This window comes from Podarcis vaucheri (genome assembly GCF_965113315.1).
Source record: "Podarcis vaucheri genome assembly, chromosome: 16".
NCBI lineage: Eukaryota > Metazoa > Chordata > Lepidosauria > Squamata > Lacertidae > Podarcis > Podarcis vaucheri.
In genome coordinates, this window is record NC_138754.1 from 3,212,882 (window position 1) to 3,227,539 (window position 14,658).

Below are 14,658 nucleotides of genomic sequence, written 5' to 3' on the forward strand. Positions count from 1 at the left end.
ATTGAATGGAAGTAGAAGTTAAGTGTTACACAGAAGGTTACTGACTACATTAACTTTATGATGGGGCAAAACTCACTAGCTACTCACACTTCAAAAGGAAGATTCAGGAATTACAGTTCGACAAAGTGGACATGAGATAAGCCAACAATAGGTTGCTATGATACAGAAGAATGTTGCATCAATGAAATATCACAGCCAAGATTCTGGAAGCAATGGAACTGGTCTATTTTGGACCAGTGAAGCATCTCTTGGGCACCCCAAAGAAGTTGGAAAATAGGGAGATAGTCTGAGAAAAGTCTGAAGATACGGGGTGTATTTAGCATAGATTAAGGAAGATAAACAGGACTTACTGCTTGTATTTTCAGATAGAATGGATAGATAAGATAGATAGATAGATAGATAGATAGATAGAACTGAAGAAAGTGAATGGTTGGTCACCCTTCAAAGGATGTTAAAATCCCACTGGGTGATGTTGGGCTACTCTCAGTCTTTATCTCTTTACAGGGTTGTTGTGAACAGAAAATTAACGCATAATACCCAAGATGTGGTTAAAGCAAACCAAGTTTTTCAAGCCAACAACAAACCAGGGTTTCAGATCACTGCCTGTTGGGCAGTAAACAAACCACAGTTAAGCAGCTGGCCTTTGCATGCAATGCTAAGCCATGGTTTAATAAGCCATAGTTTAAGCGCGTAAGGGCCCTGCAAAGGCCTGTCTAGCCCAGCATGCTATTCATGCAGGGGTCAACCGGATGCCTCTGGAAAGCCCACCTGCTGGACCTGGGCACAGTAATAATACAGTCATACCTCGGGTTACAGCCACTTCAGGTTGCGTTTTTTGGGGTTATGCACCTGCCAAAACCTGGAAGTACTGGAACGGGTTACTTCCGGGTTTCGGCAGTCGCGCATGTGCAGAAGCGCTATATCGCAACCCGTGCGTGCGCAGACACACCGCTGCGGGTTGCGAACGTGCATCCCGCACGGATCACGTTTGCAAACCGAGCGTCCACTGTACCTTTATTGTCATTGCACAACCTGTGTACAATGAAATTAAACAACAGCACTCTTCCCACTTCCCAGCATATGGTATACTGCTTCTGACAGTGGAGAACACAGCCACCATGCCTTGTAGCCACTGATATCCTAATCTCCCGTGCTCATGCCATTTATTAAACCAGGCCGCTGTATACAAATGTGACATATCCCTGAAGCCATAAAGGTGTCAACCCAGCAGCCTCCTTGCTGCACAGATGCAGAGTCGGGAAACGGTGGCTTTCCTACCTACATTGCGCGGACGATCATTACGTTATAATGCACAGAAGAAAAATTAATGGGAAGCTCACCTGTAGCTCCTAGCTCAACAGCTGATCGTAAGCACAGGGGAAGGGGGAAGCCCCGGCCGCGACTGTCACATGGCCGCAAACTCCCTGCACAAGAAGACTTTGGCAGTGAACAAAAACAGCCCTCGGTGTGAATTAGTATGGAAAGGGTGGGTCCCCCCCCCCCGCAACTCTCACAGAACTCCCATCGGCAACGGCAAATGCGGAATTCTATTTAATGCAGAATAAAAGGAGCTGTGTTGCCTCGAGGTGGTTGACATGACAACAAAGTCAGGTCAAGGGATGAAGCTTGCTTTCTTAATTCTGATGGGGGGGGAATGGAGGGGGTTGTCAGAATGTTAAAAGCCCCCCCCCAAGCGAACATATTCTTATATTCTATTATAATTATGTATGTTTTGGGGAGGGAAGCGATTTCTGAAGCGGAGCATCTCCCTTACTCTTTCCCCCACCCACCCACCCTCAAAGTGAGGGAAATTCAAAACCAGCTACTTCCCACTCAAAGAGGACCCCAACAAAAATATCATCATTCCTCCCAATATGAATTTAAAAACCACCTTAGAAAGCACAACATCTCATGCTTTGGGTGGGGGGGGGAGAAGAAAAATAATCCCTTTGCCCAACATGGCCGCCCACCCAGCAACTGAGTTGCAGCTTGGGAAGGATGGGTGCATGAGATTAATATATTAATAAATTTGTACTATATATGTGGGGGGGGGGGATGGTGTGTAGATACATGGAGTCCATAGGCTTATTCTGATTTTAGCGTGTATTTATGCTTTTACTTAGTACCTCAAGAGAGACTTTGGGGGGGGGGGGGTTAAGGAAGAAACGGGTTCTGTTTGGGGGGCGAAAAAGGAGATTGGGAGTGGGCGGAGGGAGCCGCGGCCGCCTCACTCCGTTTTCCCCCCTCTCTTTCTCGTCCCGCCCCTCCGGACGAAATAGTCCGGGATCACTCCGCGCCTTCCCCTCACAGCCAAGGATGGGGGAAAGTAACAAGGCCGGCCCTCGACCGAGGTATGCCGCCGCCTAGCGGGCGGGGAAAGGAGAGAAGCCCCGCCCCCTTCCTCCCCCCTCGAAGAGCGAGGCCCCGCCCTCTCCCCGCATCCCACCAATCGCCGGCTCTCGCCTTCCCCCCCCCTCCCCCACGGAACGTCTCGCTTTGTGTGCGGCGCGCGCGCACTTTCTCCCTCGCTGCCTCTGCCCGCCCCCCCCCCCCCGCAATACGCGGCTGAGGTAAAATATGCCTTAAAAAAGCGGGCCGGTGTGAGGAGGGGGTAAAAAAAAAAAAAGGAGAGCCGGGCGGTTCGAACCGGTTTCCAACGGTCTCCAACCGCCACCTGCGTTCCGTTGGCTGGCGCCCGCCCGCGCGCCGCCGACGCCATGGCGCACGCGCGCTCCCCTCACACACACCACACACACACACACACACACACCTTCTTCCCTCCCCTCCCCCCTCCCCCCTCCCCCGGGTCGTGCCTTCCGTCGCGTCCGCCTCTCCCCTCACATAACGGAATGGCGCCAACTCACCTTCCAGGCTCTGGCCGCCGCGGCTGCCGCCGCCGCCGCCGCCGCTGTTTCTGCGCCTCCCGTCTCCCTCCTCAAAAGCCTGGGAGGCTTGGCGCGTCCACACTCTTAAAGGGACACGCGCACCCCTCCTCGGAGGAGAAGAGCGGCCTAGCATGAGCTTCTACGCGCACACCCCTCCCTCCCTCCCTCCCTCCCTCAAATCTCCCGGTTTATTTTTATTTTTTTTCCCCACCCGTTGGAAAAAAATAAATAAAAAAAATATGGTTGCGGGTTGATACTGAAGGAACAACACACACACAAAAAAAAAGGGGTCCTGGCTGGCGGAGGGATACGGTGACGTCATTTCCTCCGTCCGACGGATTGGCTGGGGGAGTGACGTCACTGGCAGGCTGGCACACCCTAACCCAACCTGGTGAAGTTTGTCTGAGGCATAAATTATTTTGGGTGATTTTCCCCCCTCCCCTCTGGTTCCTCCCAGTGGTTTTTTTTTTTGGGGGGGTGTCTTTTTTTAAAGGTATTTTCAAGCTAGAAAGGGAACAACAGGTGGTGGGGGATCAAGGGGGATCAAGGTTGGCCATTCCCCATGGAAGCAGACATTGTGGTGTTAGCGCATCACGCCAAATATTCAGCTATTGATGCATTTGCGCTAAATTATGTTACTAATTTTTATTTTCAATTTCCCCCCTCTTTTCCAACAGATGCAAACGTTCTGGAGGTTTGGTTTGGCTCCGCTGTTGGGAACTCATTGGCACTCAAGTAGAAGCATGGAAGGCCACACCATTCCATCAAGAAAACAAGTGTTGAAAAGAAGCGAATCATCAGAAATAATCCCGCCACTGGGATTTTGAAGACTGATTATTTAAATTATGCATACATATAGTTTTTTTAGAAGCATTTGAGATTACTCAACCACACCGAAGTCTCCATGGATTTCAACCCATTATGTGGGCAGTCTTACTTTTCCCCGCTAGATGATCAGTTGTCTTTTGGGACATTTAATTAATTAGTAACTTATTTAATAATTATTTAGTAACGTTCCAATAATGCCTTTGCACTCAAAGAACTTATAAGACAGCTGACATCCATAACTTTTCAAAACAGGATTGCCTAAAAATCTGCAGATCACAATAAAATCATCATTCTGGTTGAAACCAGGTCCAAAGAAAGCATGTGTTGAACAGCCCACACGCACCCCACCCCGAAAAAAATAAGTTAAGTTAAATATCCAAATGGCCTGGTGGAGACAAGTTCTTAAAGTCAAAAAGAAGACACTAATAGCATCTCTCTCAAAGAGAACAGCATTTGATACAATGTGATCAGGAAAAAAACCATGCTCTGTCACATCAAGCCAAAAAAATTGATGTCTACATAAACCTTGACTATAATGAAGGATTATGTGGGGTTTTGGTGGATTAAAAAACATTATCAGTCATTAGTTTACTTCCATCATTGGGATTGACCCAAACTTTTAAAGCCATCAAAATGAACTGAGGTCTAAGACTTCCCAGTGACTTTGGCAGAAAATCAAAATGGCACCCTTGGCTACTACAGAGGTGGACTTAGGGGAGCACCATGTGTTCGGTTGCCCTGGGCATGGAGCGTTGGGGGCACCTCAACTATGAGGTAGAATGGAAGGTGAGAGGCGGGGGGCACTGAATTTTGGCATTGTGCAGGGTGCGGCAGAAATTTGAGACTCCCAAGTTCTGCTACTGGCTGCAGTAAGAATATATATAATAAGTGAAATACTGTAGTTGACAATTGGTTGACTTTTTCCAGAATCTGTCTTCTTAGAACTGGGATCACTGTGCTTAATGATAGGACTTGATGGTAGAAATCAAGATGAGGAACATCCCTTTGTAAATAGTTTGTGGCTCCTGGGATTCTTCCTCTGAATTAATACCTATAATTTCCACTGTCTTGTTGACAAGACACTGAACACAGTTGTTCCTGTTGTATACGTTGAGCAAGTGCCCAGAGGCTCCGTCCTACTTGACTAAGCGTTTTAACGCTGAAGGTCTTTAGCTAGTAGTTAATTACAGCTGGATATGTAGGTGGCAAAGTGTGCTGGCTTAACACCCGTGTCTCATAACGACTTAATGGTCCCCTAGTGCAATATTACTTTGCCACAACAGATTCTGCTAGTTGGAAATTATGAATGAAGGGCCAACAAATTTCTGTAGCTCTGGGTACCGTAAAGGTGTTTTATTATGTTTCCACAGCGAGTGGGCAATGCCACAAAGTCAACAAGTCAGCAAATTCCAGTGGATACCCAAAGTTTTATTTAAAAGCAACAACTTCCCAGCATGTTTCAAGCAGAGGTTACACTGTATCTGGAAATTCTGCTTTGGTTTCCCCTCAAACTAGATGGATCAGAAACACAACTCGTTTTGATAAAGATTTTGCATTGCCAAGACCTGAACTGCAGCCAAAGGTAACGCCAGCTGGCAGCAGGAATACGACATTTATCATATTGATTGCAATATGCGTAGCCCTTTATGAAAACGGCAAGAAGTTATTGGCAGCTTTAGGAGAGGCAGTAAGTATTCATCAGAACAGGTAAATATTGGTTCCTTCAAAACATACTAGTTCAAAAGCCAGTTTCCAACCTGTCACCAACAGAATTCAAAATGAATTCAAATGAAGGGGCAGTCTTGATTCTTAATAGATGGTGTCGCCTAAGCCGTCTCTCATACCACATCCATAAAAATGATAGCATTGTGCTAGTTATGCAAAATATGTCCCTTGAGACACACATAATAAATTTATTTTAAAAACGTTCTGCCTAACAGGCCACTAAAAAATAATTCAGAGAAAACAGTATCCTGTAATGTGCTTCAATTAAAATCATTGTTAACAACGCACCGAATCAAATAATATCAAACAGAATTTTACAATTAATTTATATTTATTTATTGCCTTAAGTTGCAAATTGTCCTTCGGTAACAGGACATCTGGGGCGGGAATTTAAAAATCTTTTTAGCTAATTAATTTTAAATTTATTTAATTAATTAAAATAAGCTACCCATAGCTGAAGGCTTTGACTATTGAAATGATTCCCCAAATTTATATATCCTATAGTGGGTAACAGATTTATTTAGTTTAACAACAGCAGCAACAACAACAACCTTTGTTCCTGAATGCTTCAGGTGAGATAACAATATTTATGAAAGTGATATTGTTTCTGATATCCATCTGTCTCGGGAGACAATGCAAGAGTGACCTTTGGAGGCAAGTCAAACTGTTGGAGAGTTGCAGCGCCTGCTGTGGCCGTAGAGACCAATGCGGGAGAGAGATGTTTTATTGCCAACAGGGCAGATGAAGGGGCCCATTTGTGCGACTGCAGGTGCCCCATGGCGTTTCTTCTCTCTGCCCTCCTCCCAGTGCTCATTCCTCCTCTGGCCACTGCTGCAGCTACACAACCTGTCTGTCTGTCTCCAGGCACTGCAATCACCTGCAAGGGATTCCCATACGGCGGGGTTAATGTGCTTTGCCCATGACTCACTTCCATAAAGCAGTGAGCTCAACACGCAGGCCTGGCAGACCTTCTTCATGCTATTGGTTGTGATAATAATGAGGGTGATGATGTAGTAATATTTATTTATATTTATTTAGAAGACATCTGACATATATACAGTGGTGCCCCGCAAGACGAATGCCTCGCAAGACGGAAAACCCACTGGACGAAAGGGTTTTCCGTTTTTGAGCTGCTTCGCAAGACGAATTTCCCTATGGGCTTGCTTTGCAAGCCGAAAATGTCTTGCGAGCGTTCCGATTTTTTTCCGCTTCCCCCCTTTTTCTAAGCTGCTAAACCGCTAATAGCCTTTTAGCCGCTAAGCCTTTAATAGCCGCTAATCTGCTAAGCCTTTAATAGCCGCTAAACCGCTAATAGCGCTAATCCGCTAAGCCGCTAAAAGGGTTGCTTCGCAAGACGAAAAAACCGCTAGACAAAGAGACTCGCGCAACGGATTATTTTCGTCTTGCGAGGCACCACTGTACTCTGGTTTCTCTTCAGATCGTATAGATCTTTCACCTTTTATTTAGAAGACATCTGAAGGCAGCCCTGTTTAGGGAAACTTTTAATGTTTGATGCATTACTGTATTTTAGTGTTTTGTTGGAAGCTGCCCAGAGTGGCTGGGCTTATACTCTCAGATGGGCGGAGTATAAATAATAATAATAATATATTATTATTATTATTATTATTATTATTATTATTATTATTATTTGCCCTGACTTTTAGGAGAAGCCCTCTTGATGCATCTTACAATAAAATTCTTAAAATGATTGGCTAAACACATAACAACAACAGCATAAGATATAATTGAATAGGGTGCCAGCAATAAAGTCAATTAACAGCTTGGTGGATTAAAAAACAAACAAACACACACTTAGAAGTCATAGGAAAGGGGCCCAAGTGAAGCTCCTGGGGGAGGAAATGCCTCACAGTACGTTAAAGTAACATATAACTAAAATCTAAAATGAAACAGTAGACCATAGTATAGACCTGGGTTGGCTAACATTGTCCTCCATATATTATTGGACTCCCAACTCCCATCAGCCCCAAAAAGCATGGCCAACAGTCAAGGGTGATGTGAGTTGTAGTTCAGCAACATCTGGAAGGACACAGGTTTGCCACCTACTGGTCTAGAGAGAGCACAGTTAGTTGTGTTTGTCTCTGTCTGAAATCAGTGGGGAGTGTGGTCTCAGCTATAAAATACACTTTACTGAAAGTAATACTACTAATAATAATTTATTATTTATACCCCGCCCATCTGGCTAGGCTTCCCCAGCCACTCTGGGCAGCTTCCAACAAAATATTAAAATACAGTAATGCATCAAACATTAAAAGCTTCCCTAAACAGGGCTGCCTTCAGATGTCTTCTAAAAGTCTGGTAGTTGTTTTTCTCTTTGACATGTGGTGGGAAGGAGTTCCACAGGGCGGGTGCCACTACTGAGAAGGCCCTCTGTCTGGTTCCCTGTAACTTTGCTTCTCGCAGGGAGGGAACCGCCAGAAGGCCCTCGGCGCTGGACCTCAGTGTAGAACAATGGGGGTGGAGACACTCCTTCAGATATACTGGACTGAGGCCAGTAAAGTCAATTTACCTATTCAACATATGGATCTATTAGCTTCTAGTTGGGAAGGTAACAGCCTTAAGCTGTCTAATTGTAAACTGCAGCCATATGAAATTACTGCAGCCATCATGAAATATAAATGTATTTAGTTAGTGCTGCTGCCTGCTCATCATTGATGATGCAATGTCTGCTGAAAGTGAAAGATCTCTGGAACTGACTGACTGACTGACACTTTGATTGATTGATTGATTGATTGATTGATTGATTGAATTTCTTCCCCATTTTTCACCATAAGGTCTCAGGGTAGGTTACAGCAAAAAACATGCCATGACTTATTTTGGGTGACTGTCAGCCCTTGATTAGCTTGAGCTTGCAAATGGAGCAAATGTGTGGGATCTACAATAAAATGTCATGGTGTACCCACACTCACAGTAACAGGAGCGCAAAGCTCCGGAGCAGTGGTAGCTACCGTATTGGCCCGAATATAAGCCGCACCCAAATATAAGCCACGCCTTTAAAATTGGGGGGGGGGGAGAAAAAAATAAAAAATATCCAAAAATAATCCACTCCATTCCTCGCTGCTCCTGGCTGCATACTGGGGTGGGTGGGAGCTGCGCTGTGTTGCCAGCGGCCTTTCCCCTTCCTCGCTCTCTCCCTTCCCGGCCTTGGGGGAGAGGATGGGGGGAACTACGCATGGGGCGGGCACCGCTTTGCGCACTCCTGGCGCTGTTTGCCCCACGCTCCTGGCTGCATACTGTAATGTCATGAATATAGGCCACGCTTTAACTTTTCTCGGTCGGAATTTGGGGGAAAAGTGAGGCTTATATTCAGGCCAATACGGTAATTTGTGACCCTCCAGGTGTTTTTGGATTCCCATCACCCAGGATCACTGGCCACACTGGTTGGGGCTTAAAGGAGCTGGAGCCGACTCCAACAGCATCTAGAGGGAAAAGTGGCAGAACGAAAGAGCAATGTCTGGGAATACTTACAAAGTGACAGAACTCTCTTTTTTTTAGAGGGAAGAGAATGTGTGAGTCATATGATTTCTGTTTGATGCTGGGGATCACTGCGGGCATAACAAGTAGTGTGTTCACTTACCACTTTAAGGCATAATACTGTCATAATTAATGTTTTTAAACTTAATTACATGAAACACAAGTCATGTTTTTATTCACACATATGACTAAAGCATTATGACACATCTTTCAGGTTCATGAAGTCTAGGCAAATAAATCCCATTCACATAATTTTGATAATGTTGATGTTATTTGTCGGAAACATTTAAGCCAGGAATTTTCTTCTACGGTATCAACTAGTGTCGTAAACAAAATCTGCCCTTATTCCTTTATGGGGTACACAAGAGCCCTTATAGAGTCCTTTGCAAGTTCTCCATCGGTCGGAGAAAATAACAGAGGCCAACCAGAGAATATTGAGAAGCAAAGCAGCTAGTAAGCCTGATCTTTATTGAACTGTTGCAACAGGGTGCTCCCCTCACACGCAGGAGAAGGAGGAGGACCCAGAACAAAGGTGTTTCCGCCCTTATATAGACTTTTGGAATTGCCCACCCTGGAGTCCAAGACAACCCCCAGAAACATCATACATACGTCACAGGGGGCTGTCTAAAACAGAATCCTGAGTGTGTTGTTTATCTCCTGTCTGGCAGGTTACCTGCTTGCATTATCTGGATTTTGGCCACTCTTTTGTTGATAAAGGTAAAGGGACCCCTGACCATTAGGTCCAGTCATGACCGACTCTGGTGTTGCGGCGCTCATCTCGCTTTATTGGCCGATGGAGCCGGCGTACAGCTTCCAGGTCATGTGGCCAGCATGACTAATCCACTTCTGGTGAACCAGAGCAGCGCACGGAAACGCCGTTTACCTTCCCGCTGGAGCGGTACCTATTTATCTACTTGCACTTTGATGTGCTTTCGAACTGCTAGGTTGGCAGGAGCAGGGATCGAGCAACGGGAGCTCACCCCGTTTTGGGGATTCGAACCGCTGACCTTCTGATCGGCAAGCCCTAGGCTCTGTGGTTTAACCCACAGTGCCACCCTCGTCCTTTAAATGTGTGTTAGGTGTGCTTTTAATGTGTGGTGTAGATCTTCCCGAAATCATTAGGGAGGGGTTGAAGGTGTACAAATATGTATGGGATTATGACCAGTGCCTCATAGAGGCACACAGATAGATTTAATTATGGGGTCATAGGGTTGCAAGAGAAGACTCCCTGGAAAAGACCTTGATGTTGGGAAAGATGGAGGGCACAAGGAGAAGGGGACGACAGAGGATGAGATGGTTGGATGGTGTTTGAAGCTACCAGCATGAGTTTGATCAAACTGCGGGAGGCAGTGGAAGACAGGAGTGCCTGGCGTGCTCTGGTCCAGGGGGTCACAAAGAATCGGACACGACTAAACGACTAAACAACAACAAAGGGTTGCATCAAGACTAAAGTTAGTTGCAGTTAAGTTCCATAGAAGTCAGTGCCAAAAGTTTGTTGCAGTTCATTCAAGTTCCATTGATACAGTGTAACTAACATGATCTGGATCCAAACCATTAGTCTTCAAAATACCAACAAGAAACCAGCCTTTTTCAGTTGATTTATTCAGTTAATTTAATTGGTTAGATCATGGGTAGGCAAACTAAGGCCCGGGGGCTGGATCAGGCCCAATCGCCTTCTAAATCCGGCCCGCAGATGGTCCAGGAATCAGCATGTTTTTACATGAGTAGAATGTGTCTTTTTATTTAAAATGCATCTCTGGGTTATTTGTGGGGCATAGGAATTTGTTCATTATTTTTTTCAAAATAAAGTCCCGCCCCACACAAGGTCTGAGGGACAGTAGACCAGGCCCCTGCTGAAAAGGTTTGCTGACCCCTGGGTTGGATTAATCCAATAAACTGCTTCTGATGTATGAAAAGATGCCCAGCATCAATTGGATGATGATGATGATGATGATGATGATGATGACAACAACAACAATAGTAATAGTAATGATGGCGATGATAGTGTATAGACTATAATAATGATGGTGATAATGATGTACCGTATTTTTCGCACCATAGGACGCACTGGACAATAGGACGCACTTTGTTTTAGAGGGGGGGAGAACAAGAAAAAAAATCCCCCCCCTCTCTGCCCAGCGCCCCTTCAGTGAAGCGGCAGGAGGCACTGCGCAGAGAGGGGGAGAACTTTCCCCCTCTTGTTTTCCCACTCTAAAACAAGGTGCCGTTCAGGCGGCTACCTTGGAAGCCTGGAGAGCGAGAGGGGTCGGTGTGCACTGACCCCTCTCGCTCTCCAGGCTTCAGGTTCCTTTCGACCTGCTCTTTGGGGCTGGTGGGGGGAAGCCCACCACCAGCCCCAAAGAGCAGGTCAGGGAGCAGCGGAAAAGCGCAGCGGAGTGGCTCCTGCCATAGCCGTGCGTCACCTCTCCAGCCGGGAGAGGGTCGTGGGGCTATGGTGTCTTCGCTCCATAGGACGCACACACATTTTCCCTTCATTTTTGAAGGGGGAAAAGTGCGTCCTATAGAGCGAAAAATACGGTAAGTATATAGACTAGTAGAGGGAGGCTGGGCAACACAGCTAGTTTGGGTGAGAGATTTGCAGCAATACATTTCCTAGAATCTTTTCCATTCCACCTATTGTTATAAGAATTTTGTGACTAAGGACTGGTGTCTGAGGTTGTTTTCTTCTTCTCTACCAGTGCCTTTTCTTCCTGTATTGTATCTTTCAAATGGTAAGCTTAAAGCAAGGACTGTCTCATTTCCGATCTTTGTAAGTCACCCTGGGAGCCACTTTCAGTCGAAAAGTGGAATGTGAATGCTTTAATTAATTATAAAAACAACAGATTGCAAACATGATCTCTTCTGCCTTGCAGGAGGGCATATCTCTCCTAAGAGCTTGCCTTCAACACATACTCTGATAGTGATACAAAATAAGCTTTCTGCAGTAGATCAGCAACGGATTAACGAAGCCAGTAAAATTAGAAGCATTTATAATGTATATCCCCTTCTACAAGCTTTTCTCAGTCTTTAATCAAAGACCCTGTTCCCAGATCACCTAGAATCCACCATGTGTTCCCACGGTTTCACCTTTCCTGCTTTTTGAGGACTCTGGCATTTTCTAGATTATTTTTAAAATTGTTTTCCAAATTTAAGCCTAAACCCCACAACAAATTCTATTATGTGCTGTATGTTGTCCAATTTATTCCCAATCTTTAAACTGCAAAAAAAACCCCACACACCACAACCATAAAACATGGAGTGATTACCATATTTTTTGCTCTATAAGACTCATTTTTTCCCTCCTAAAAAGTAAGGGGAAATGTGTGTGCGTCTTATGGAGCGAATGCAGGCTGTGCAGCTATCCCAGAAGCCAGAACAGCAAAAGGGATTGCTGCTTTCGCTGCGCAGCGATCCCTCTTGCTGTTCTGGCTTCTGAGATTCAAAATATTTTTTTTCTTGTTTTCCTCCTCCAAAAACTAGGTGCGTCTTGTGGTCTGGTGCATCTTATAGAGTGAAAAATCGGTAAGTATTTCCAAATTTTTACATACATTTTTAAATTGATTTCAAATATTTCTGATTATCTAAAGTAAAAAATGGACACACTTTTTAAAATATCTCAGAAGGGCATTCAGAGCTGCTAATGTCATTAAATAAGTTCACTTTTATGAGCATTTACCACCACAAAGCATTTAGGTTTTTGTAAATGGAATAGAAAACAAGACCTCAGAAGATGACAGTTAATGAGATAGAGATTAATAAAATGTGTATCACATATTATTGCCTTTTAAAATTAACATAAGAAATGGAGAGATGCATGGAAGAAGACATGACAAATAAAAGGATAAGATTATTCCTTCTTTCAGCTGTGAAATCCTAGAGGACATTTGTTCCTCGGCCACTCGAATCCAGAGATAACCAAATTACAGGACTGTAGTTGTGTTATGTGCACAGCATTTGTCATGGGCATATTTAACAGGATTTCCTTTGGTCAACGTAAGAAGGGCAAGCTAGGTCAGGCTACTGGTGGCCTATGTAGTCCAGGAGAAACATGGACTAAGAGGGAGGCACGCTTGGCAAATCCACACTGTGATCAACTCCCACCCGGAAACCAATGTCCCCACTGTGGAAGGACGTGTGGATCCAGAATTGGCCTCCACAGTCACTTACGGACTCGCTGTTAAGACCGTGTTTGTGGACCAAAGACTTTGGGTATAATATACAGTTAAAAGATTGGGAAAAATTGTGGAAAGAAGGATTAAAGGACTGCATGCAATGCCTTAAAAGAAAATGTGATGAAAATGATGTACAGGTGGTATATTACTCCTGTGAAATTAGCTAAAATGTATAAAGTTAGTAATAAATGTTGGAAATGTAAAGAAAAAGAAGGAACATTTTATCACATGTGGTGGGAATGTAAAAAAGTGAAAAACCTCTGGGAAATGATATATAATGAGATGAAAAAGATGTTGAAATATACATTTATTAAGAAACCAGAAGCATTTTTACTTGGCATTGTAGGAGATTATATAAATAGAAAGGATTGTTTTAATATGCTATGACGGCGGCAAGAATACTATTGGAACAAAAAGAATTACCGACAAAAGAAGAATGGAGGATGAAATTGATGGACTATGCAGAATTAGATAAATTAACAGGAAGGATTTGAAACCTGTGGGACCAGAGATTCTCAGAAGACTGGAGTAAATTTACGAACTATTTGAAAAGCGACTGTGATGAACAGATTACGCTAGTAGGTTTGCAAGAAGTTTTGTAAGGTGAATTATTTAAAATATTGCAAGAAAGATAATGAGGAGAATTATTAGTTAAGGACAATTAAAGGTAATATGAAGTTAAGAAATGCATAATTGATAAAGAACGAAGAATCATCAGAGGTGTTGACTGAAGTCTAAAAATATTGTATAAGAGGAGAAGTTATGTTGTAAGACTGTTGGAACTGATATGTTAAAAAATTAATAAAAGTGTGTGTGTGTGTGTGTGTGTGTGTGTATGCAGTGGTACCTCGGGTTAAGAACTGAATTTGTTCTAGAGGTCTGTTCTTAACCTGAAACTGTTCTTAACCTGAAGCACCACTTTAGCTAATGGAGCCTCCTGCTGCCGCTGGAGCACGGTTTCTGTTCTCATCCTACTATTTACAGTGCAGATCTACCAAGTTCATGTCCGTCTTAGTCACTTGCAGAATCTGGGAGTGGCCCCTTCCGGCTTCTCCCCCAACATAAGAACTTCGGCACCCCAAGGCTCCTCCTCTCTTCCTTGTGTTTCACCCTTCTGCGCAAGCTGGGCGACGGAAGTGGTGTGCGTCCCTCTTGGGCAGCCTGGCCAGGTGAGGCGCTGGGGCTCTGAGCATCATCCTTGAGCCCTTTCCCTCCAGCCTGGCCAGGTGAGGCGCTGGGGCTCTCAGCATCATCCTCGAGCCCTTTCCTTCCAGCCTGGCCAGGTGAGGCGCTGGGGCTCTGAGCATCATCCTTGAGCCCTTTCCTTCCAGCCTGGCCAGGTGAGGTGCTGGGGCTCTGAGCATCATCCTTGAGCCCTTTCCTTCCAGCCTGGCCAGGTGAGGTGCTGGGGCTCTGAGCATCATCCTTGAGCCCTTTCCTTCCAGCCTGGCCAGGTGAGGTGCTGGGGCTCTGAGCATCATCCTTGAGCCCTTTCCTTCCAGCCTGGCCAGGTGAGGCGCTGGGGCTCTCAGCATCATCCTTGAGCCCTTTCCTCG

General features: G+C 44.9%; 1 protein-coding gene and 1 long non-coding RNA gene across 3 annotated transcripts in view; one reads left to right on the forward strand and one right to left on the reverse strand.

Annotated features, from left to right (window-relative positions):
• The window catches only part of POGZ (pogo transposable element derived with ZNF domain), a 35,587-nt gene extending 32,549 nt beyond the window's left edge, over window positions 1–3,038 (reverse strand). Inside the window, exon 1 of one of the 2 annotated variants that reach the window (XM_082202044.1) lies at window positions 2,865–3,038. The gene's annotated coding sequence lies outside the window, so the exon portion shown is untranslated. Of the gene's footprint in view, window positions 1–1,340; window positions 1,796–2,864 lie in introns of those variants that run through there. The other variant, XM_082202045.1, reaches the window with a different exon arrangement.
• A 72-nt stretch (window positions 3,039–3,110) lies between these two features.
• LOC309520724 lies at window positions 3,111–13,932 on the forward strand. Its single transcript, XR_014214341.1, has 3 exons — window positions 3,111–3,407; window positions 3,563–5,420; window positions 12,794–13,932. It is a non-coding gene; the product is annotated as an uncharacterized lncRNA (long non-coding RNA).
• The last annotated feature ends 726 nt before the right edge of the window (window positions 13,933–14,658 follow it).